This window comes from Melanotaenia boesemani, chromosome 16 (genome assembly GCF_017639745.1).
Source record: "Melanotaenia boesemani isolate fMelBoe1 chromosome 16, fMelBoe1.pri, whole genome shotgun sequence".
Lineage (NCBI taxonomy): Eukaryota > Metazoa > Chordata > Actinopteri > Atheriniformes > Melanotaeniidae > Melanotaenia > Melanotaenia boesemani.
In genome coordinates this window covers 34,427,885-34,451,192 of record NC_055697.1, presented here as the reverse complement: position 1 = coordinate 34,451,192, position 23,308 = coordinate 34,427,885, and the positions used below count along the sequence as shown (strand labels likewise).

General features: G+C 40.8%; 1 pseudogene; it reads left to right on the top strand.

Moving 5' to 3' along the window:
• Nucleotides 1-23,278, top strand: LOC121655409 (annotated as a pseudogene).
• The last annotated feature ends 30 nt before the right edge of the window (nt 23,279-23,308 follow it).

The window sequence follows — 23,308 nt, the reverse complement described above, 5'->3', positions numbered from 1 at the left end:
ATGCGTCATGATGGCGGCCACGTCCTCGAGAACCACACCCACGTCCACGTGGGAAGTCACGCCGTCTGGCCCCGTTTGGGTTTGGACCAGACAGAGCTGAATACATTGTCATAGCAGCCAGGTGCAGCTCTTTGTCCCCCCTCAGCAGCTCCAGCAGCAGAAAAGAGGAAACTCATCAGCAAACTTTGGCCCAGAGGTCAAAGGGGCAATTGGGTCGCGATCTTCAGCGACCTCGGTCTCCATCCATGTTCGGAAGACCAGAATGGGTCCCAGTCGGACCAGCCACTTGACCATGGGGCATGAGTGAGTGGTGGAATCAGAGTTCAGGCCATCTTTCCTCAGGGTCACAATGGAGGTTCTGCTGCTTTTGTGAGGGGCTTTGGACTTTTTCTTTTCCTCTGTGGTCTGTGGATCGGGCTGTGGTTCGGCCTTGGGCAGGTGGCGGGACTGGGGGTAGGCAATCCAAGTCCGGATCCAGAGAGGCTCCCAGCATCATCAGGTCTGGGCACGGGAATGAGGTGTTCTGGCCCCTCGGGCCCGATGGTGGACATGCAGGTAGAGAGGATACAATGAGTTAGTTTTCAGCTGAGAAAAATGAGACACAGCAACAGAGGTTGTTGTCCGCTTATCATGGCTGTTGTCAGGTCGGTGCAGGTCAGTCTGTGGAGGTTCAGTAAGTTTTGGAAAAACTCTGGCGTTCTGTTTTCTCTGCCGACGCTCACATTCTGCGAGCCAGTTTGTTAAAGCCGCCTGATGTTTTCTAAGCGGTCCCAATCTGAGACCCTCACCCGTTTCTGTGATTTTAATTTGTCCCTCATCTTATCTAAACCTTCTTTAGTTATTTTTAATGCTGCCGGGCTCAAAGAGCCTTCGGCTGGAAAAATACCATTCTGGATCTACTCCGCACACATTTCCACACACACCTTCCCATACTTACGTTCCATGAACTCAAAGAGTTCACCGCGGGGCGTCGCCGGTGTTTTGGAGCCTACATTACCCATGTTTACACTTAAGCACGGGGAGGAATATTCCCACACCTTAGACTACAGACGTCTCTGTAGAATACGGAATAACGGCTAATCCGTCCGCCCTATCTCACTGCTTTCCAGCGAGAGACCCACTCACACCTTTGTGAAGGGATTTTAACCTGCCCAGATCTCCTAATGAGACTTCCAGGCCTGCTCCTAGTAAGCGGAGCTCCCAAACCCCCAGCTGCCCGGCCTCCTACTTTTCTAAAAAGGGAGAGATGTGTGTGTGCGCGTGAGAGCAAATTAAAATCCTAGAGTAATTTCTCACTCACCAGACTTCCTTGACAGGATGGAAGATGTTCGAGGTTCTGGCGGGCCAGTAAGGAGATCCACGAGGTCGCCCCCAGAAACAGAGGCTGAGACGTACTCAGGTTGATCAGACACCTGTCGTAAAACCTGAAACTGACCACGCAGGAGCACTTCTGACACCAGGTTGTTGAGGCAAAAAAAGTTACTCTGTCAAGGAATGAGGAGTCTGGTTCTGAAGTGAAGAATGATTACAAGTTTATTGAACACAGGCTTAAAATACAAAGAATAGAATGAATAGGAAGAATAGAAAGAATAGAATTGCAATTCCTGAGAGACTGCTCAGAGGTCTGACAGCACAGAGATCTGAACAGAATCTGATAAGAAACACACATGCAGCATCTTTTAAGCAGAATGATCACGTCACAGCACATCATGAAATACAAACAAAGAGATTGTTCCTCACACAGGATTAGACACTTCAGCAAACCTAATGAGCTTTTTCAGTTTATTGAGCACGTAAACAACCCCAGTGACATTAAGACAGGATGCCCGGCTGGGTCATCCTGAGGCGCCTGGCTGGTATCAGATAAGTCACACAGGTCAGAGCGAACTGTTCTAAAGAATGCATGATAGCAACAGGCTACTCAGTATTAAACTTCATTACCAAGAACTTAAACAAGCTGTTTACCCTGAGAGGGATCAGTAGACACAATATAATAAAGGGAATAATATGAAATTTCCCCAACAGGACTCCGCCAGACGTTCCCAGCAGACCCTCACAACACGCTTGGGTCTGCCAGGCCTGACCGGCATCCTCCCCCACCATCTGAGCCAACTCACCACCAGGTGGTGATCAGTTAACAGCTCCGCCCCTCTCTTCACCCGAGTGTCCAAGACATGCGGACAGTCCATGACGAGCACAGAAGTCTAAATCCTAATGATTAAAATATAAAGATTGGTACATAGTCAATACAGAGTAAATACAAAGCTGATTCTAAAAACACAAGGAATAAATTATTGGTTCAAAGTATAATAACGAATCATTTATAAAATCACAATATAATATAATAAACATGACAATCCATATGATTTTCCTTACACTGAACATACCCCCCCCCACACACCTGAACATGCCCCCCCACCAGAACCTCCCCCCCCACACACCCACACCAGAACACACACCCCACACACACACACCTGAACATGCCCCCCCACCTGAACATGCCCCCCACCCCCCACACCTGAACATGCCCCCCCCACACATACACATCTGAACATGACCCCCCCCACATGACCATACCCCCCCATACACACACCTGAACATGCCCCCCACCTGAACATACCCCACACACACACCTGACCATCCCCCCATATACACACCTGAACATGCCCCCCCCACCTGAACTTACCCCCCCACACACACACAGACACCTGAACATGCCCCCCCCACTCACACACACCTGAACATGCCCCCCCACACACACACACCTAAACATGTCCAGGTAGCCCCTGAGGAAGGAGGTGAGCAGCTGAGCCTTGAATTAATTTATTATTGTGGAGAAAAAAACATGATATAACACAAAAGTTGTTCTGAACTAATAATAATAAATAAAGAATTGTGTTTATTTTAGGCTGATTCGAATGGTTCTCAGTTATCACTGTAACGTAGGTCAGGTCAGTAGTTTGTGTGGAAGAAATTTTACTTATTATGCTCTTTATATAATTTTATAATCACACCTATAATTATGTCCTTTACTATATTCATGTATAAATTTACACTGTTTCTTACCATATTACACTTTTTACATGGTACATTTTTACTCTTCATGCTTTCATTGATGTTAAAGGTTTCTTCTCTTCATATACATGCTCTGTTAAAAGTTCACTAGGGGGGTGAGATGACCTTCATCTGGTCCTTCCTCAGACCCTCAGACTGGTTCTGGTGGAGGCACAACTATGTGAGGTTGTTTTGATGAGTTGTGTGTCCACCCAACGTCTTCAGGAAGGAGATTCTTTCTACAGAAATGTAGAACTGTTGTTTTTCCTCGTGTCTCCCAGAGTCTCTCTCAATTTCACGCGTGTCAGGACGACCACTGTCATTACTTTCAGGTAATTCTGTATTCAGTACTTCTCCTGTAAGGGTTAGGGTTAGGGCACTTCCCCTGTAAGGGTTAGGGTTAGGGTTAGGGTCCTGTAAGGGTTAGAGTAAGGCTACCTCCCCTGCAAGGTGTAGGGTTAGGCCCCCCCAGCAAGGGTTAGGGCACTTCCCCTGCAAGGGCCAGGGGTTAGGGTTAGTCTCCTGTAAGGGTTAGGGTTATGGGGGGGCTAGGCCCCCTTGGGTTAGGGTTTGGGGTTTGGGGGTTAGGGTTTAGGGGTTACGGGGTTAGGGGTTAGGGTACTTCTCCTGTAATAAACTTTCTATACTTTTACTCGTTCCAGACTCTTGGTAATTTTTCTACATTTGGGACTCGTCCTCCTGCTTTCCAGTAGGAACATTTCTAGTGCAGCAGACTGGGTGACGGCTTTCAATCCAACCAGAGAAATATTTACATTTTCTAGAAGATTAACTAGCAAAAACCATATAGCATCATAGATGTCCCCCACTAATCTAAAGCTTCTCCTGTGAGTCTAAAGATCTGGAGATAAATTAGACTTCATGTGTTTCTACATGAGGGAGACGATAATGTAGAGAATCGGTAGTCAGATCAGTTTCCATTCACATTGTTGGTGAAATCACTGAAAGCACCTTTAAGTAAAACAAATAGTGGGAGGCCACCAGATATAATGGGTGTGTCCCAATCCGCGCGCTTCTATACTTCCAACACTACATTTAAGTGCTTAGTGCGCTGACACAGAAACTTCAGTAAAAACACTGAACACTGGACACTACACACACTAAACATCTTGCTGGCGTAGCGGAAGGCGGGGGGGGGGGACCTCCAGCCAGTTTTTCAGAGCTGAATAATGGCGGTACGATGCAGGCGGAGGCTGTTTTCTTGTTGTAAGTATGAAGTTGTCACAGGGTTGAAGTGAACATTCTGTTTTTTATATGTTTAGAGGTTTTCCTTTTATTTGCTGTTTTTATACAGTTTTTATTTGTATTTATTGCATGGTTTTATCTAGTGTGGTTTTATTCATTGCATGTTTTTTTTTTACTTGGTTTTGATCTGGTTTTAATTGGATGCAAGTTCACTCACCTTAGGCATACAGACTGATTGGGGAGAAATGACTCCCACCTGTGACAAATTGATGGGCCTATCAGCAGCCAGTGTGAGCCAGCCAGAGGGCAGCACCTGGAAATAAAGAGGATCTGGTGACAGCAGAAGAGGGATGTAACTGGCAACAGTGGGTAAAGGAGGCTGTAAGCAGTGCGCAGCAGACCGAGAAGTGGATGAGGGCTGGAGTACCGTGGAGAAGCTGCCACACAACAAAAGGAAGGGGTTGCTACGTGAAAGACACGTGCGTAAGTATCGACGGCACCTTTAGCAACCTTGTCAAGGGAAGCCTGTGGTGGTAGAGGTTACAGACACAGAGAACTGGCAGAAATCTCCCTTCTTTTTCCAGAAGTCCACGGCGGGAGTGACAGCTGTAACTACTACTACTGCGCTGCTTCACCTGGACCTCCGACCCTTGTTTATTATTTTCCCAGGACTTTAGCCTCCCTGATTTTTAATTTGTCTCCTGTTGTTACAATTACAATTCTGTTTGTGTTGGAAGAATAAAAGTTCTTTCTGCCACCATTTGGAGTTGTTTCTCTTCGTTCACCCTGCTCGCTGTCCACCCGTGTCACAAATATATTTGATCATAATTCTAATATAAACTGCAGCATGCTTCTTATCTCTTCTATCCCTGATGACAGTTATGGATCTGATCATTTGTTGGAGGCTGCAGTTGAGTTAGCAACGTAAATGTTAGCAGTTTTATAGCCGATTTCGCGGATGTAGATGGGCTATAAGTGTTGAAAATGATTAATACTATAGGTTATGTATGTTTATTCATGATGGTTGAACCTGCAGATGAAGCACTGTGGGGTCTCTGGCGTAAACGAAATGGTCCTTGATCTGAAAACTGATTAGGAAACACCGCTGGTTAGAGAACCGGTCCGTTTCCATGGTAACGCTGACTAAGCCATAGCTGATTGTACATCAGTTTAGATAAGAGTCTGCAAAGTACCCATAAAGTACACATATATATATATATTTATATATATATATATATATATATATATATATATATATATAAATGTTTGGTTTTATATAAACTGCCATTCTATGTTCACCATAGGTCACTGTGGCATCGACCCACCGAGCCAGCAGTGGCACTGAGGCATTTACCGCCTGCGGGCTAGGACGCTGCTGTGGAGAAGAGGCGGCAGCAAGAGAGAAATGATTTAATAAAAACTTTCACTAAAAATTTTCTGTATCCCTGTTTCAGCCTCTTCATGACTGCGTTTCATATTGAAACCATGATTTGTAGTAGAACCATTTCCTGTTGCAGACGTGAAGGTATCAGTGTAAACACCAATGAAAACGCATGTACATGATGTAACGTTCTTTAATTCAGTTAAGATATCTTTGCTTATTTAAAAGCTGTTTTATTAGTGTTTTAAAATGGACTTTATACTAACATGTATGGGGGAGACATGCAAAGACACATGAACGTGTGCTGATGGTTTCTATTATCTACTGAGATAGATTAATACAGTGGAGGCCACGGTTCTTTGTTTCACTAATGAGACCTTTTAAAAGGCGTTTAACAGCATAAAAGTATGATGACATGCAAACACGTATGTTAACGTCATTTTGGATTTTGGAAGAACTTAAAAAAGTATATTAACGGAGCGACGCTGCTATTAGGCAGCATGTAGGAGGTCATATACCTTAAAATAAATAAACATATGTTCTAATTCATGTGCAGACCGAGGAGGATCCTGCACTGGATGCCACAACGTTTACAGGTGGGGTTAAGTAAGGAGTAAACAAAGTAAAATCAAGTTTACAGGTGGGGTTAAGGAAGGAGTAAACACAGTAAAACCAAGTTTACAGGTGGGGTTAAGTAAGGAGTAAACAAAGTAAAACCAAGTTTACAGGTGGGGTTAAGTAAGGAGTAAACAAAGTAAAATAGAGTTTACAGGTGGGGTTAGATAAGGAGTAAACAAAGTAAAATAGAGTTTACAGGTGGGGTTAGATAAGGAGTAAACAAAGTAAAATCAAGTTTACAGGTGGGGTTAAGTAAGGAGTAAACAAAGTAAAATAGAGTTTACAGGTGGGGTTAGATAAGGAGTAAACAAAGTAAAATAGAGTTTACAGGTGGGGTTAGATAAGGAGTAAACAAAGTAAAATAAAGTTTACAGGTGGGGTTAAGTAAGGGGTAAACAAAGTAAAATAAAGTTTACAGGTGGGGTTAAATAAGGAGTAAACAAAGTAAAATCAAGTTTACAGGTGGGGTTAAGTAAGGAGTAAACAAAGTAAAATCAAGTTTACAGGTGGGGTTAAATAAGGAGTAAACAAAGTAAAATCAAGTTTACAGGTGGGGTTAAGTAAGGAGTAAACAAAGTAAAATAAAGTTTACAGGTGGGGTTAAATAAGGAGTAAACAAAGTAAAATAGAGTTTACAGGTGGGGTTAGATAAGGAGTAAACAAAGTAAAATAGAGTTTACAGGTGGGGTTAAATAAGGAGTAAACAAAGTAAAATAGAGTTTACAGGTGGGGTTAAATAAGGAGTAAACAAAGTAAAATAAAGTTTACAGGTGGGGTTAAGTAAGGAGTAAACAAAGTAAAATAGAGTTTACAGGTGGGGTTAAGGAAGGAGTAAACACAGTAAAACCAAGTTTACAGGTGGGGTTAAGTAAGGAGTAAACAAAGTAAAATAGAGTTTACAGGTGGGGTTAAATAAGGAGTAAACAAAGTAAAATCAAGTTTACAGGTGGGGTTAAGTAAGGAGTAAACAAAGTAAAACCAAGTTTACAGGTGGGGTTAAGTAAGGAGTAAACAAAGTAAAACCAAGTTTACAGGTGGGGTTAAATAAGGAGTAAACAAAGTAAAATCAAGTTTACAGGTGGGGTTAAATAAGGAGTAAACAAAGTAAAACCAAGTTTACAGGTGGGGTTAAGGAAGGAGTAAACACAGTAAAACCAAGTTTACAGGTGGGGTTAAGTAAGGAGTAAACAAAGTAAAATAGAGTTTACAGGTGGGGTTAAATAAGGAGTAAACAAAGTAAAATCTAGTTTACAGGTGGGGTTAAGTAAGGAGTAAACAAAGTAAAATAGAGTTTACAGGTGGGGTTAGATAAGGAGTAAACAAAGTAAAATAGAGTTTACAGGTGGGGTTAGATAAGGAGTAAACAAAGTAAAATCAAGTTTACAGGTGGGGTTAAGTAAGGAGTAAACAAAGTAAAATAGAGTTTACAGGTGGGGTTAGATAAGGAGTAAACAAAGTAAAATAGAGTTTACAGGTGGGGTTAGATAAGGAGTAAACAAAGTAAAATAAAGTTTACAGGTGGGGTTAAGTAAGGAGTAAACAAAGTAAAATAAAGTTTACAGGTGGGGTTAAATAAGGAGTAAACAAAGTAAAATAGAGTTTACAGGTGGGGTTAGATAAGGAGTAAACAAAGTAAAATAGAGTTTACAGGTGGGGTTAAATAAGGAGTAAACAAAGTAAAATAGAGTTTACAGGTGGGGTTAAATAAGGAGTAAACAAAGTAAAATAGAGTTTACAGGTGGGGTCAAGTAAGGAGTAAACAAAGTAAAACCAAGTTTACAGGTGGGGTTAAGGAAGGAGTAAACACAATAAAACCAAGTTTACAGGTGGGGTTAAGTAAGGAGTAAACAAAGTAAAACCAAGTTTACAGGTTGGGTTAAGTAAGGAGTAAACAAAGTAAAATCAAGTTTACAGGTGGGGTTAAATAAGGAGTAAACAAAGTAAAATAGAGTTTACAGGTGGGGTTAAATAAGGAGTAAACAAAGTAAAATAGAGTTTACAGGTGGGGTTAAATAAGGAGTAAACAAAGGAAAATAAAGTTTACAGGTGGGGTTAAGTAAGGAGTAAACAAAGTAAAATAAAGTTTACAGGTGGGGTTAAATAAGGAGTAAACAAAGTAAAATAGAGTTTACAGGTGGGGTTAGATAAGGAGTAAACAAAGTAAAATAGAGTTTACAGGTGGGGTTAAATAAGGAGTAAACAAAGTAAAATAAAGTTTACAGGTGGGGTTAAATAAGGAGTAAACAAAGTAAAATAAAGTTTACAGGTGGGGTTAAGTAAGGAGTAAACAAAGTAAAATCAAGTTTACAGGTGGGGTTAAGTAAGGAGTAAACAAAGTAAAATCAAGTTTACAGGTGGGGTTAAGTAAGGAGTAAACAAAGTAAAATAGAGTTTACAGGTGGGGTTAAATAAGGAGTAAACAAAGTAAAATAAAATTTACAGGTGGGGTTAAATAAGGAGTAAACAAAGTAAAATAGAGTTTACAGGTGGGGTTAGATAAGGAGTAAACAAAGTAAAATCAAGTTTACAGGTGGGGTTAAGTAAGGAGTAAACAAAGTAAAATCAAGTTTACAGGTGGGGTTAAATAAGGAGTAAACAAAGTAAAATCAAGTTTACAGGTGGGGTTAAGTAAGGAGTAAACAAAGTAAAATAGAGTTTACAGGTGGGGTTAGATAAGGAGTAAACAAAGTAAAATAGAGTTTACAGGTGGGGTTAGATAAGGAGTAAACAAAGTAAAATAAAGTTTACAGGTGGGGTTAAGTAAGGAGTAAACAAAGTAAAATAAAGTTTACAGGTGGGGTTAAATAAGGAGTAAACAAAGTAAAATAGAGTTTACAGGTGGGGTTAGATAAGGAGTAAACAAAGTAAAATAGAGTTTACAGGTGGGGTTAAATAAGGAGTAAACAAAGTAAAATAAAGTTTACAGGTGGGGTTAAGTAAGGAGTAAACAAAGTAAAATAGAGTTTACAGGTGGGGTTAAGTAAGGAGTAAACAAAGTAAAATCAAGTTTACAGGTGGGGTTAAGTAAGGAGTAAACAAAGTAAAATAGAGTTTACAGGTGGGGTTAGATAAGGAGTAAACAAAGTAAAATCAAGTTTACAGGTGGGGTTAAGTAAGGAGTAAACAAAGTAAAATAAAGTTTACAGGTGGGGTTAAATAAGGAGTAAACAAAGTAAAATAAAGTTTACAGGTGGGGTTAAGTAAGGAGTAAACAAAGTAAAATCAAGTTTACAGGTGGGGTTAAATAAGGAGTAAACAAAGTAAAATAGAGTTTACAGGTGGGGTTAGATAAGGAGTAAACAAAGTAAAATAAAGTTTACAGGTGGGGTTAAATAAGGAGTAAACAAAGTAAAATAGAGTTTACAGGTGGGGTTAGATAAGGAGTAAACAAAGTAAAATCAAGTTTACAGGTGGGGTTAAATAAGGAGTAAACAAAGTAAAATAGAGTTTACAGGTGGGGTTAGATAAGGAGTAAACAAAGTAAAATAGAGTTTACAGGTGGGGTTAAGTAAGGGGTAAACAAAGTAAAATCAAGTTTACAGGTGGGGTTAAATAAGGAGTAAACAAAGTAAAATCAAGTTTACAAGTGGGGTTAAATAAGGAGTAAACAAAGTAAAATAAAGTTTACAGGTGGGGTTAAGTAAGGAGTAAACAAAGTAAAATCAAGTTTACAGGTGGGGTGAAATAAGGAGTAAACAAAGTAAAATAGAGTTTACAGGTGGGGTTAGATAAGGAGTAAACAAAGTAAAATAGAGTTTACAGGTGGGGTTAAGTAACAATACATCTGTGGCCGCCTGAAGCTGCACTGGAGAGGTTGGACACAACCACCTGCTGCAGATACTGAAGGAGATGGAGAACAGCCTGGATGTTTTACCTCCTGCCTTCCAGCCAATCACTACACACCTCTTCATAATAAGCATCATGTTCTGGAAGCTCGACAGACAGAACATACATGTATACATGATGTACACATTTAAAGAGAAAATGTTCCATAGAAAATGCATCATTTGTTCATTTTTTTTCATTTTTTTGTGTTATGTGCAAAATAAAGATCTCATCATCTGCTATTAAGCTTTGTGTGTTTTATGGAATCATCAGTAGAAAGGTGGAGGAGTAATCCGTCACTGAAGGGTTGGTTGTGACTGAGTTATGGTTTAGAATTATGAGGACATAGTCACACAGATTTAGCGTATATGAAGGTAAAAATATAAAAAGGTGGTGAAATGTTTACAGGTGTGTAATTTGTGTCAGATCTTGGTTAAACATGATAAACTTCGTTCTGTGATATGGAGCATATTATAAAGTTGATAAACTAATGTAATTTACACCCAGGATAAGACTTAAAATGTAGCGACCAAAGATGGATTATTTAATATTTCATAGCTGTGATAAGTTAATAACTACTCAATATTTTTATTAGCTAATATTTTATAGATGTGGCCAGAGCACATCTAACAGACACAAACTGAAAACTTCAGACTCTTTATAAAGTCATTTATTTTTTTATAGTGAATACAGCAGAGCAAAAATAACTATTTACATGTGTGTGTATCCTGCATATCACACTGGCTTTTCCTGCCGCACGCAGGAGTCATTTGCTGCGGCGTTGCCCGAGTAAACATGTCGGTGGTACAAGCTGTCCAATTTACTGTTTTTTCGGTTCGTCCCACTCCGGTTGTCGTGGTCCTTAATTTATTTGTAGTGTTGTGTGAGTTTTCTACGTGCACTGCTTCGCGTTATCCCGCGTTCTCTGACTGAGAGCTGATCGTCAGGAATATTTTTATATTTCACTGCGAACCTTCAAAACCTCTCTGAAAATCCTCTGTGGCTTAGACGGTCAGAAGAGCTTCGACCTCCTCGTCGGTCCATTTATCGCTTGCTCTGTTGTTGTTTTTGTCCGTATGTGCAACCGTGTTTTTTAAATGTGGCGGGGACACAAAATGCGGAAATCTGGCAAGGGGCGTAGCTACCAGTCACCAAACACCTACGTCAGTAGGGTTCCTATAGAACCCCGTTCAGACCCTGCCTCGGAGCAGGAGCTAAAATGGTTATAGGAACTGGGGGCTTTGGTCCCTAGTTCCTATGTGTCGGAATGCGTGAAAAAACGGCCTGGTTCCTGAAAAGGTTATAGGAACTGCAAAAAGTTCCTACAGTCGGAAAGAGCCTACTGTCAAAAGCTGGTACGTCACTACTGGTAAGTTCACAACGTTAGTGTTCACTACCTACACACTACACACTACCTACACACTACACACTACCTACACCAGGGCTACTCAATTCGGACCTACGAGGGCCCCAATCCCGCAAGTTCTCCATGTATCCCTGCACCAACACACCTAAGTCAAATTAGGTGGCTCTAACACAATAACTTATTAAATTGACTCAGGTGTGTTGCTGCAGGAATACATGGAAAACCTGCTGGATTGCGGCCCTCGTAGGACCGAATTGAGTAGCCCTGACCTACACACTACACACTACCTACACACTACACACTACCTACATACTACCTACACACTACCCAGTGCATTCATGTAAGCGCACGGTTTGAGACACACTCCTTGGTTGTGATGCTGTTACACCTTCAGCTTCTCCCTGGCAACGCCCCCTCCTCGGACCACCAGGACCAAAAACTCTTCCACCTCGGTAAGGTGGCGGCTCAGGGACGACGTGATGAAGTTTTTTAGTTATTTCTCCAAATCACAGCACAGTAATGCAAAGATGGCCTAACAGCAAAGTTGCAAAGCGTGGTCCAGGAACTGCTGTGTGATTGGCTGCAGCTCTTCTAGAAACTTTCATGTGCGGTTTCCAGCTCAACTTGTCATCTGCTGTAGCCCCAAGAAATTTCTTTGCATGCACCCTTTCACCTTTCTGTTCACTTTGCTTTTGTCAAATAATTTAGTTTTACTTATATTTAATGAAAATTTGTTGCAGATTTTCAGTTTTCTTAATTTCCTTGTTGTGTATTTGTTTACACTTGATTCATACTTTCTACTGAACCAAAAGTGTTTGTCATCTGCACAACTGACCAGTTTACTCTTTACTCCTCAGAGATACGCAGGATCAAACGTCCTGCAGCACGGAGCCCCGAGGAACCCCACAAGCTGGGACTGCCCAACTTTACCGACTGTTTCCGTCCTTTCAGATAACTTTGTTCCCTGTCCAGTTCCAGCCCCGGATCTTAGAGTTTTCCAGTTCATTGAACAACGTTATGGTTGATTGTATCAAAGCTTTCGTTGACATCGATGAAAACGCCTTTCGAACACTCTTTCTTGTCTCGTGCATCAGTGATTACTTAGATTGATTCCATTGTTGCCTGTTCGCCCTGAACCCATTCAGACTCTGAAAATGGTTTGGTTTTTCCAAAAATACATCCAATCTATTGTTGAGAAGCTTTTCCAATGTTTTGCAGCAGTGATACTGATATGGTCTGTAGTTTGTGAATTCATGTTTGCTTCCAGTTTAATATAATGGAACGACCTTAGCAGCTCTCATCTGGTTTGGAAATGTGCCGGTGTTACACCAATATCTGTGACCCCTCAGAATCTGGGACCACAGGAGGTGATAGCGTACATTTCTCTGCATGTATGTCTTAGCAGATGAGCAAAGTCTTGAAAACACTTGTATTTGGGTCTGAGTTCATTGCAGTGCGGGTACAGGAAAGTCACACCAGAAATGGCGAGAGGGTCACATGTTAGGAGCATCCAGATTAAAAAGAGGTGACCAAGGTCACCATTTCTGATAGCTATGAGAATGTGTGACTTCTTTGTACCATTATAATGAACTCAGCCTTAAATACAATCTTTTTTCAAGACTTTGCTCGTCTCCAAAGATGCACATACAGAGAAATGCACCCTGTCAGCCCCTGTGGTCACAGAATTTTGTGTTTTTTTCAAACACCGGTTTGAAAAGATAAATTGTAAGCATGAGTTATTGGCTTTGATATCCACTCGATGCCATATCAGTGTCATTGTGGTCTGTAGATGTTTTATTTGTACACTTATTTGCTGTGTTAAAAATGGAATTTTGCTTAGCTGCTTTCAGAAACAGTGAGTGGGGTTTCGTTCTGTTGGTCTTTCCATGTCGTCACCCCCCCGGCGTTTGGATACTTTCTGCATGCTCAGGACCAACACTGACAAAGAACTGATTAAAACTGCTTACCACTTCTTCTATATTATAACTCTCAATATAATTCATGACAAAACATTTAGGTAGGTCTTTCTACCTGAGCACTCGGTTATGTAGATTTTGTATAATTTGAATATGTAAATAAAGTTCTAAAAAATATTATAAAAAAGAAAAAGGAGGAGGAATCGCCATAGATATATACACGTAGATGTGGCCTCTGACACTGCTGTCCATAAGAAAGCTGCGTCAGCGCGGCCGCCATCTTGGGCCGGGTCTACTTCCTGCATTAGTCAACAGAGGCTAAAATAAAACAGATTATTATTTCTTTTATTATTATTTTATGTCATACACTTACACACACTCAGATACACACTGTGAAAGAAGTTTTACATATTTACTCATATAACAATCACATGTATAATCATTCTTCTGTTTATTCATTTAATTTTGTGTACTTATTTATTACATTACATTTTCGTTTAGTGTGTTTTCATTTTACAGAATATTGAAGTTGTTGCCTTTCTGCAGGTGTATTGTTCATGCTTGTGTGAGGTCAGACTGACTGCTGTCTTCCAGACCTTGGATATGGGAAAGTTAAGACTGGTGGATGCACCTGCTGTTTAGAACACCAGCCAGTTTTCGGGCCTTGGGTGCGAGAATCTTTCTGACAGCTGGAAGACAGGGGCGCCATTCGGCCTGCTTTCACTCGCTTTATCAGTTTTGTTTTTGACCTTCAGCTGGAGATGGACTGAATGAAACTCTTTTCTCTGATGCAGCAAGTTGGTGTTCTCTGCTGACTTCCCGTGGGTCAGAAGACCGTATTTTATAGGTCTCCTGTAATAAACTTCATATACTTTGACTTATACCAGACTCTTGGAAATTTTTCTATTACAACACCCACATGCAAAATAAAATTTTTCTGCAATACTCAGAGAAAAAATAATGGTGATGCCATGTGGAGTTATATTTATAATATGAATAATATAAAATACAAATAAATACAAAATAAAGGAATGCATTAAAAACAAACAAACAAACAAAAGTTCAAAACAAAAAAAACAAGTTCTGCCTAAATTAAAAATTTACCAAAATACCTCCAAAATGAAAACCCTCAGTTTAAGTTACATCTGTTCCTCTTATTATTTTAATACAAAATAAAGAACCTAAATTTACTCTGATGTGACCAACAAGTAACGAACCTAATAAATTTACCAAAGAACACATCACCAACATAAAACACGAGCCTCCTCATCTGGCTCCTCTCGATGTGGAGGAGCAGCAGCTCTACTCTGAGCTCCTCCCGGATCACCGAACTTCTCACCCTATCTCTAAGGGAGAGCCCGGCCATCCTGCAGAGGAAACTCATTTCGGCCGCTTGTATTTGCGATCTTGTTCTTTCAGTCACTACCCACAGCTCGTGGCCATAGGTGAGGGTAGGAACGTAGATCGACCGGTAAATCGAGAGCTTTGCCTTTTGGCTCAGCTCCTTCTTCACCATGACAGACCGATGCAGAGTCCGCATCACTGCAGACGCTGCACCGATCCACCTGTCCATCTCCCTCCATCCTTCCCTCACTCCTGAACAAGACCCCGAGATACGTGAGCTCCTCCACTTGGGGCAGGACCCTATTGCTGACCCGGAGAGCACTCCACCCTTTTCCGGGTGAGGACCATGGTCTCGGATTTGGAGGTGCTGATTCTCATCCCAGTTGCTTCACACTCGGCTGTGAATCGCTCCAGTGAGAGCTGAAGATCACGGCCCGACAAAGCCAACAGAACCACGTCATCCGCAAAGAGCAGAGACCCAATCCTGAGGCCACCGAACCGGATCCCCTCAACACCTCGGCTGCACCTAGGAATTCGGTAACAAAGGGCAGCCTTGGCGGAGTCCAACCTGCACTGGAAACGATTCTGATTTACTGACTTACCGTCGAGCTAAGAATGAAAGTTTAGAGAATTTATATCCAGAAACCTGGATAATGAAGCAGTGAAGGTGCATGGATGGAAGTTATTGTGCATATTGTGAATATTTCTCTCTCCTCACCATCTAGAAGCTGTGAGATTCTCATCCTGCTTTCTGTCTGTTCACCTGATGCTGATATTCATCACATATTGTTCCTTCTGTGTTTAGAAGGAAGCAGCTTCACAGCTTTAAATTCATCCTGCTGACTTTTTACCTTTTAGTTAGTAAATCCTGAACATTTCATCCTTCTTTCTCATAAATATGTGGTTTTATATATGAAGAAATATTTTAACTGTTGCTGTTTAAAGAGAAAACTGCTGCTAAACCTGTTTTTGTGTTTAGTGCAGGGGTCTGCAGCCTTTCCAATCCAAAGAGCCATTTTTCCCTCAGCCGGCTAAATAAAACTCCTTTAGAGACGCAGATGTTACCAGACTTTTCAAAAAGGAAACTTAATATATATTTTTAATAAAGAGCCACCATAGGATGTTTGTTATTTTTAAGAACCACATTTTTATTTCCATTTTTAGGTTTTAAAATAAAGAAAAACATAAAACCTTTATAAAAGAGGATAAACAGACTTTCTTCTAAGGGATGTAGATATTTGTGGAAAATGATGAAAAAAAATTCCTGATTTCCAACCTAATGACAAGAAAGATGGATTAAAAAAATATTTTAGTTACGTATTTAGAGGCATTGTGGAAGGTCCAGAGCCGCAAGTTGAAGACCCCTGATGTCGTGTTTGTAAAACCAAAATTTACTGTATTTTCTTTGTATAGCTTCTTTTGAAGGAAAGAGACATTCTGCGCATAACAATGCGATTAATCGTTGCCCAGCACTTATATATATATATATGCAGTGTGTGCCGAATTATTAGGCAAATGAGTATTTTGATCACATCATCCTCTTTATGCATGTTGTTCTACTCCAACCGGTACAGGCTTGAAAGCCTACTACCAATTAAGCATATCAGGTGATGTGCATCTCTGTAATGAGAAGGGGTGTGGTCTAATGACATCAACACCCTATATCAGGTGTGTATAATAATTAGGCAACTTCCATTCCTTTGGCAAAATGGGTCAGAAGAGAGATTTGACGGACTCTGAAAAGTCAAAAACAGTGAGATGTCTTGCAGAGGGACGCAGCACTCTTAAAATTGCCAAGCTTTTGAGGCGTGATCATCAAACAATCAAGCGTTTCATTCAAAATAGTCAACAGGGTCGCAAGAAGTGTGTTGAAAAAACAAGGCGCAAAATAACTGCCCATGAACTGAGGAAAATCAAGCGTGACGCTGCCAAGATGCCATTGGCCACCAGTTTTGCCATATTTCAGAGCTGCAACATCACTGGAGTGCCAAGAAGCACAAGGTGTGCAATACTCAGGGACATGGCCAAGGTAAGGAAGGCTGAAAAACGACCACCACTGAACAAGACACACAAGATAAAACGTCAAGACTGGGCCAAGAAGTATCATAAGACTGATTTTTCTAAGGTTTTATGGACTGATGAAATGAGAGTGAGTCTTGATGGGCCAGATGGATGGGCCCGTGGCTGGATCAGTACAGGGCAGAGAGCTCCACTCCGACTCAGACCTCAGCAAGGTGGAGGTGGGATACTGGTATGGGCTGGTATCATCAAAGATGAGCTTGTGGGACCTTTTCGGGTTGAGGATGGAGTCAAGCTCAACTCCCAGTCCTACTGCCAGTTTCTGGAAGACACCTTCTCAAGGCCGGCTTTACGCAGGGGCAAGAGGGGGCAGTGCCCCCTCAAACAAACATTCTGCCCCCTCAATCAAATGCGCCGAAATGGGCAAATCTCTCCAAACGCTCTCTCCCCTCTGTACTGAACTCTGTGTGTCGGAGCTTCACAGGATCCATTGTACTGTCTTCAACAAGTCCTTCCCACCACCACAGAAAACAACCAATCAGTGTTTAGTATGCAAATGAGTTGACATACAGCCTGATCTTGCGGTGTCATATTTCTCCCGCTCGTAGAGAGAGCGGCTGCTGAGCTCCAGCGGTAAAACTTATAGAGTAAAGCTCTGTTAAATGTGTTGTAGCGATACTGAATAAATACTTATAATAACAGACGTATTTATTGCATCTATTCTGTCAACTGGGGTTTGTTTCTGTTCTATTTAAACGTGTCTACGCCTGTTAGTAGGAGCAGTGATCAATCACGCACGGGCCATAGATGTGACTGCCTCCTCGGTACAATACAGACTGAGGGAAAACGAGCTGCGCATATGAGACCCCTCAAGCTCCGCCCAGCCTTTAGTTCAGCATGCTAGTTTGAAGAAAAAAATAACAGAAAGTTTCACTCTACATTCCCGCTGCTTTCAGCAGTTCAGCTCAGAGCTTCATGTATGCCTCAGCTTAAACAGACGACAATGTGCATTTCAGATCTTGGAGAGTTGTAGTTAGAAAAAAAAAAACTCCGGCCACAAAACCCACTTTGGAAAGTTTCATTCAGTCCTCCTGCATGATGCATCCATTTTTTAGAGCTTTTAAAAAAGGTAGTGCTGATTCTTTAATCATTATGGTCTATATACAGACAGAAACAAACACACAGATAGTTGAGTTTATTGTTATTAGTTTCAAATTTATTCAAAATGCTTAGACATCTAATGGCTGTCCAATAGGGCAATTGTTATTTTGTTGGTTGTTAAAGCTTTGATAATGGATCATTCTTTTCTTTTTTCTTACTTCATTTTGTTATTGATATTTTCTGTTCCCCCCCTGAGGGATTGCCACCTTATTGTGGTCAGGGGGTTTGCGTGCCTCAGTGACTCTAAGAGCTATACCAGCAGGAGCTTTGGTTTCAGGTGGGACACCCAAGCTGGACAGGTCTTAGAGTAGAGGCCTGACAAAGTGCAATCCATTTCTTTGAAGTTGGACTCCACTAACAGCACAGTTCTGTTAAAGAAACACTTAAAAAACAACAACAACAAAATGCTGAAGTATGTACTCATAGTGCCCCCTTCAAATTTATGCCTGCCCCCTCATGTATGCATTCCTAGAACCGGCCCTGCACCTTCTTCAAGCAGTGGTACAGGAAGAAGTCAGCATCGTTCAAGAAAAACATGATTTTCATGCAGGACAATGCTCCATCACACGCATCCAAGTACTCCACTGCGTGGCTGGCCAGAAAAGGTCTAAAAGAAGAAAAAATAATGACATGGCCTCCTTGTTCACCTGATCTTAACCCCATAGAGAACCTGTGGTCCCTCATCAAATGTGAGATCTACAGGGAGGGAAAACAGTACACCTCTCTGAACAGGGTCTGGGAGGCTGTGGTTGCTGCTGCACGCAATGTTGATCGTGAACAGATCAAGACACTGACAGAATATATGGATGGCAGGCTTTTGAGTGTCCTCGCAAAGAAAGGTGGTTATATTGGTCACTGATTTGTTTTTGTTTTGTGTTTGAATGCCAGAAACGTATATTTGTAAATTTTGAGTTGTTATATTGGTTTCCCTGGTGAAAATAAATAAGTAAAATGGGTATATATTTGGTTTTTGTTAGGTTGCCTAATAATTATACACAGTAATAGTCACCTGCACACACAGATATCCTCCTAAGATACTAAAACTAAAAAAGCCCCACTCCAACTTCCAAACATATTCAGCTTTGATATTTATGAGTCTTTTGTGTTCATTGCGAACATAGTTGTTGTTCAATAATAAAATTAATCCTCAAAAATACAACTTGCCTAATAATTCTGCACACCCTGTATATATATATATATATATATATATATATATATATACATATATGTATATATATATATATATATATATATATATATATATGTGTGTGTGTGTGTGTGTGTGTGTGAGGCAGAGCCGTCGATATTCTCACAGTTGCGACACTCTCATTGACTCCCGTGTAGAAAACATGGCGGCGCACTGTAGACGTTCAATAGTTCCAAACATCCGATCAGGCCGCTTCATCGCCAATTCATTCCACTCGTTTTCAGAGGGAAGTTGATGTAATATCAGTCTTATAAGTCATGGAAATACACGTACATTCTGTCAGATGTCTTGCAATAAAATAATTTTGTCTGTTCAATGTGAGACGTTGTTTAAACGTATTTTGTCTTTGTATGTTATAGATATTGTACTTTTACCCCATGGCCTCCCAGCTTTTTTTTTATTTAGAATAAGTGTGGTCATATTATTTATTTCAGTGTACTGATCTAGCATATTTTTATTCATAGATTCATAGAATTTGATGTTCAATACTACTTAGGTTAGTGGTATAAAAAGGTATTGTACTGTCACCTCTGTAGACATAACGAACCATATCTTCCCTCTTTAGTCTTCAGTACTTTTTCACACATACTTGTTGACTTATTTGGTAAAACTCATTGATATTAGCTCATGTTACAGCTGCTCTACATTTATTTTCTGTAGCTAGTTTAGCCATTACTGTCATTTTTTAAAAAAATATTCATTCAGGAGCAGCAAGCAGGAACGCTGACATCCATCCAGTTTGCCATTTTTCCTTCCCCAAAGTTTATTTTTATCATTTCATTATGCAAACTGGAACTGATTTATTTACTTTATTGCCTTGCCCTGTCGTCTTATGTCATTAAAAGTTTTTTTTTTAAAGGTTTAACTTGTTTTCTTGTCCTGTCGGTGCCAGTCCCACCACTAGGTCAGGTGGGTTTTTAGTTAAACCAGGTTGTTACTCAGGAGACTTTACGTTTTACATTCAAAGCAAAGCAACTTTATTTGTACCACACAAATCAACAACATGGTGATTCAAATGGTTTTAGAAAGACATTAAAAACATAACAACAAATGAAGCATAATTTAAAATAAAAAGACAAAAAGGGAAGAACATAAACTAAGCATGTTTAAATTAAAATAAATCCACCTTAATAGAGACGGTGCAGATTTTAAATAGAAACCACTGAAATAAGAATCCTGTCTTAACGGGATCTTCGGTGTTTTCTGCACCATGTCTTTGACTTTAAGTCCAAACTGCTGGGACATTACCTGCTACCACACGGCTGGCGTAAATAGATGAAAATAAGCCCTAACAAGCTGATCATTTAACCTTACTAAAGTGAATTATAAGGATCGTTATCAGTAAGAAATAAAGAGGCTAATGAGGAGCATCATGTCTGGTATTTAATAAATGCTAGCTTGTTGGTTGAGATGAATATTTCCCTCCAATAATGTATGAAATTATTGTGCTGATTACACTTATTTAATCTATTGTCAAACATGACTTGATCATCACTTAAATCAACATTAACATAATAATGTATTCAGTGACAAATGTGTATGTGTTTATTTGGTTTCCACCCTCAGTAATCTGATCGCTGCTGTCTGTTTCGTAGTAGAAGATAGCAGGGGTCTTTGTTTGGAACTATTTGTCATGTTTTGGTGTGTGTCTGAGTTTGCAGGTCAGGGTGAGCAGGTTACCATGGGGACTGAGGGCGGAGTCTGGAGCCACAATTACTACCACCTGCAGCTCATCAGCAGGCTCGTTACCTGACTCTACTCCCTGCTATTTAGGGGCAAGCAGGAGCTCCAGTCTTCACCAGATTGTCACACTCTACTGCGTGGTAACCAGGCCATTCTCCAATTCTTGTGTTGTGTCTTGTTCTCAGTACGACTCACTTTGATATCTGTGTTCCTCAGCCCATGATCTCGATCCCTCGGATAACCACAGCACCCAGGATCCTAGCAAGTTGCTTGCCAAGCCAACTGCCAGCCTGCTCGCCCTGCCTGCAACCGAACACTCTCACCACCTCCGGAAACCAACTCCTGACAGCTCCCTCCATCTCTCGCCCCTCGCTGGACTTCAGTAAGCCGCGGCCACAACGGACACCATCAGGCTCTTTGTCAGACCCACACTAACCCTCTGTCCCTTCACAGAAGGATCTACCGGACCTGGACCTTTCCTCGCACATTCATTGTAATAAATAACATTTGCATCTCTTACCTCGTCTCTCCGAGTGTCTCTGCATTTGGGTCCAGTTCCTGGTACTACGGTCTCCGACCGTGTCACTATTTGGACCCACGTGACCGCTTTTACAGTGAAGACAACGGATGTCGCATCTCTGAGTATGGAGGGGCTCTGCCATAGACATAATAAAGGATAGACGCCGCATTAGCTATTGGAGCGCGAGAAATGCGGCCGCCATATTGGACCGGTAGCTAATCAGATATTACGCAGCCAAACAAGATGCCAGAGTATTGTGTGTGCAGCATATTCCTGTTCGAATTTGCGGACCGTCGAAAACAGGGCACGTGGGATTACTTTTCACAAGTAAGTTTGAATACTACTATTGGTCATATAGTGTGAATCGAACATTACTGTGCTGTATTTATGCCCATCAGTGAAATCGTAGCTAGCTTGGTAGGCTATGTTTAGTGCCGATGTTCACGCGGCATCAACTGAGACCTCATAAATCATAGCAATGCCTTAGATTACAACTGACACAACTGTAGAAATTTAACTGATATTACTAGTATATCATATTGACAAGCACTGGTTTCACAGTCTGTGTTATTCACATATATTTTACCATCAGTAAGCCACTCTTCATGACTCAGTCCCACCCCATCTACTTAAAAAAGCAGACAACTGAATATCTGAAAAGTTTCCAAATAAGTTTAATCACAAGTTTAACAGGGTTGCTTCATTATAGTTTTGCATCACAATAGTAGTTTTGTTAAAGAATTATTGTAAGATGTTAGAAGGAAACAAATAAGCTTGACCATATTTGTGAAATGTTCTTGTGCAGTGTCCCTAGTTTCCCGCCTTCATTTGTTAGGTTTCCCAAAGACAGAGACTTGAGGAAGAAATGGGAAGTGGCTTTGAGGAGGGAAGGATTCACTGCCAGTGTTTCCTCTGTGCTTTGTACTGAGCATTTTAAGCCAGGAGACTTTGATAGGACAGGCCAGATTGTCCCACTCAGAGATGGTGTTATTCCATCCATCTTCTTATTCCCAGTTCATCTCCAAAAAGTAGGTGTATAACTGATTTATAAATGTAAATCACCGGGCAGGGTGAGATATTCTTTTTAACTATCATGCTTCTTCCTTTTAGCTGGAAAAGCTTAGGACAACAAATACGTCCAGAAGAGCTGACGAGAACGAGTCTGTGGCCTTTCAGGATGAGCCAACAACTGACACCTCTCATCCACAACCTCAGCCTGATGAGGTGAGTATTTTTACTGTTCACATCATGTCATCATGGCCCTGGAGGTATAACAGCAGCATATCACATATTATGGTTCTGCTGCCACTCATAAATAAACCCATTCATTCACAATTAAATACTATTTAAACATTCCTGGCACACACACACACACAGTATTGGCAATGACTTTCACAGGTGAAGACTATAAGAAATAATGTGGGCCATACACTTGTGGTGTCAATGTGATGTGTGTGGAGTTAAATATCACTCAAACCATGTTCATTCATCTCTGTAGGATCACAGTTACGCTCCGCCTGCTTCTCCCACTGCTCTTAAGAGAAGACTTGAGGAAACTCAAGCAAGGGTGGAAAACCTGGCGAGAGACAAAAAGACGCCGTGGCCAGAGAAAAGCAGCAAATAGGGCAGTAAAGTCTCTTTTGGAGGATTTGAGGGAAAAGAACCTCATTAATGAAGAGCTCAAAGAGAGGCTTGAATTTTACTCAGGTAAAACACAATTAGCTCTTTAAAATTCATGCAGATGTTTTAATTTATTTATTTTTTTTACCTTTTTCACAGTCTTAAACTCTGTAGTTATTATCTAAAGGGGATTTACCAATTTTTGCTAATATAATTTCAGACCTTCAGCTCGACTTCATGGCAAAGCAGGGCATGACATGAGTTCCATGTCGCTCTGTTCCCTTGTGCATCGAGTTCCTAAGATGCTGCGTTCTCTATATCAGCTTGATATTATGTCAATGTTACCATGTTCTTTCCTCAGGTTTGTCTCTGCTCATAATGTTTTGTAATC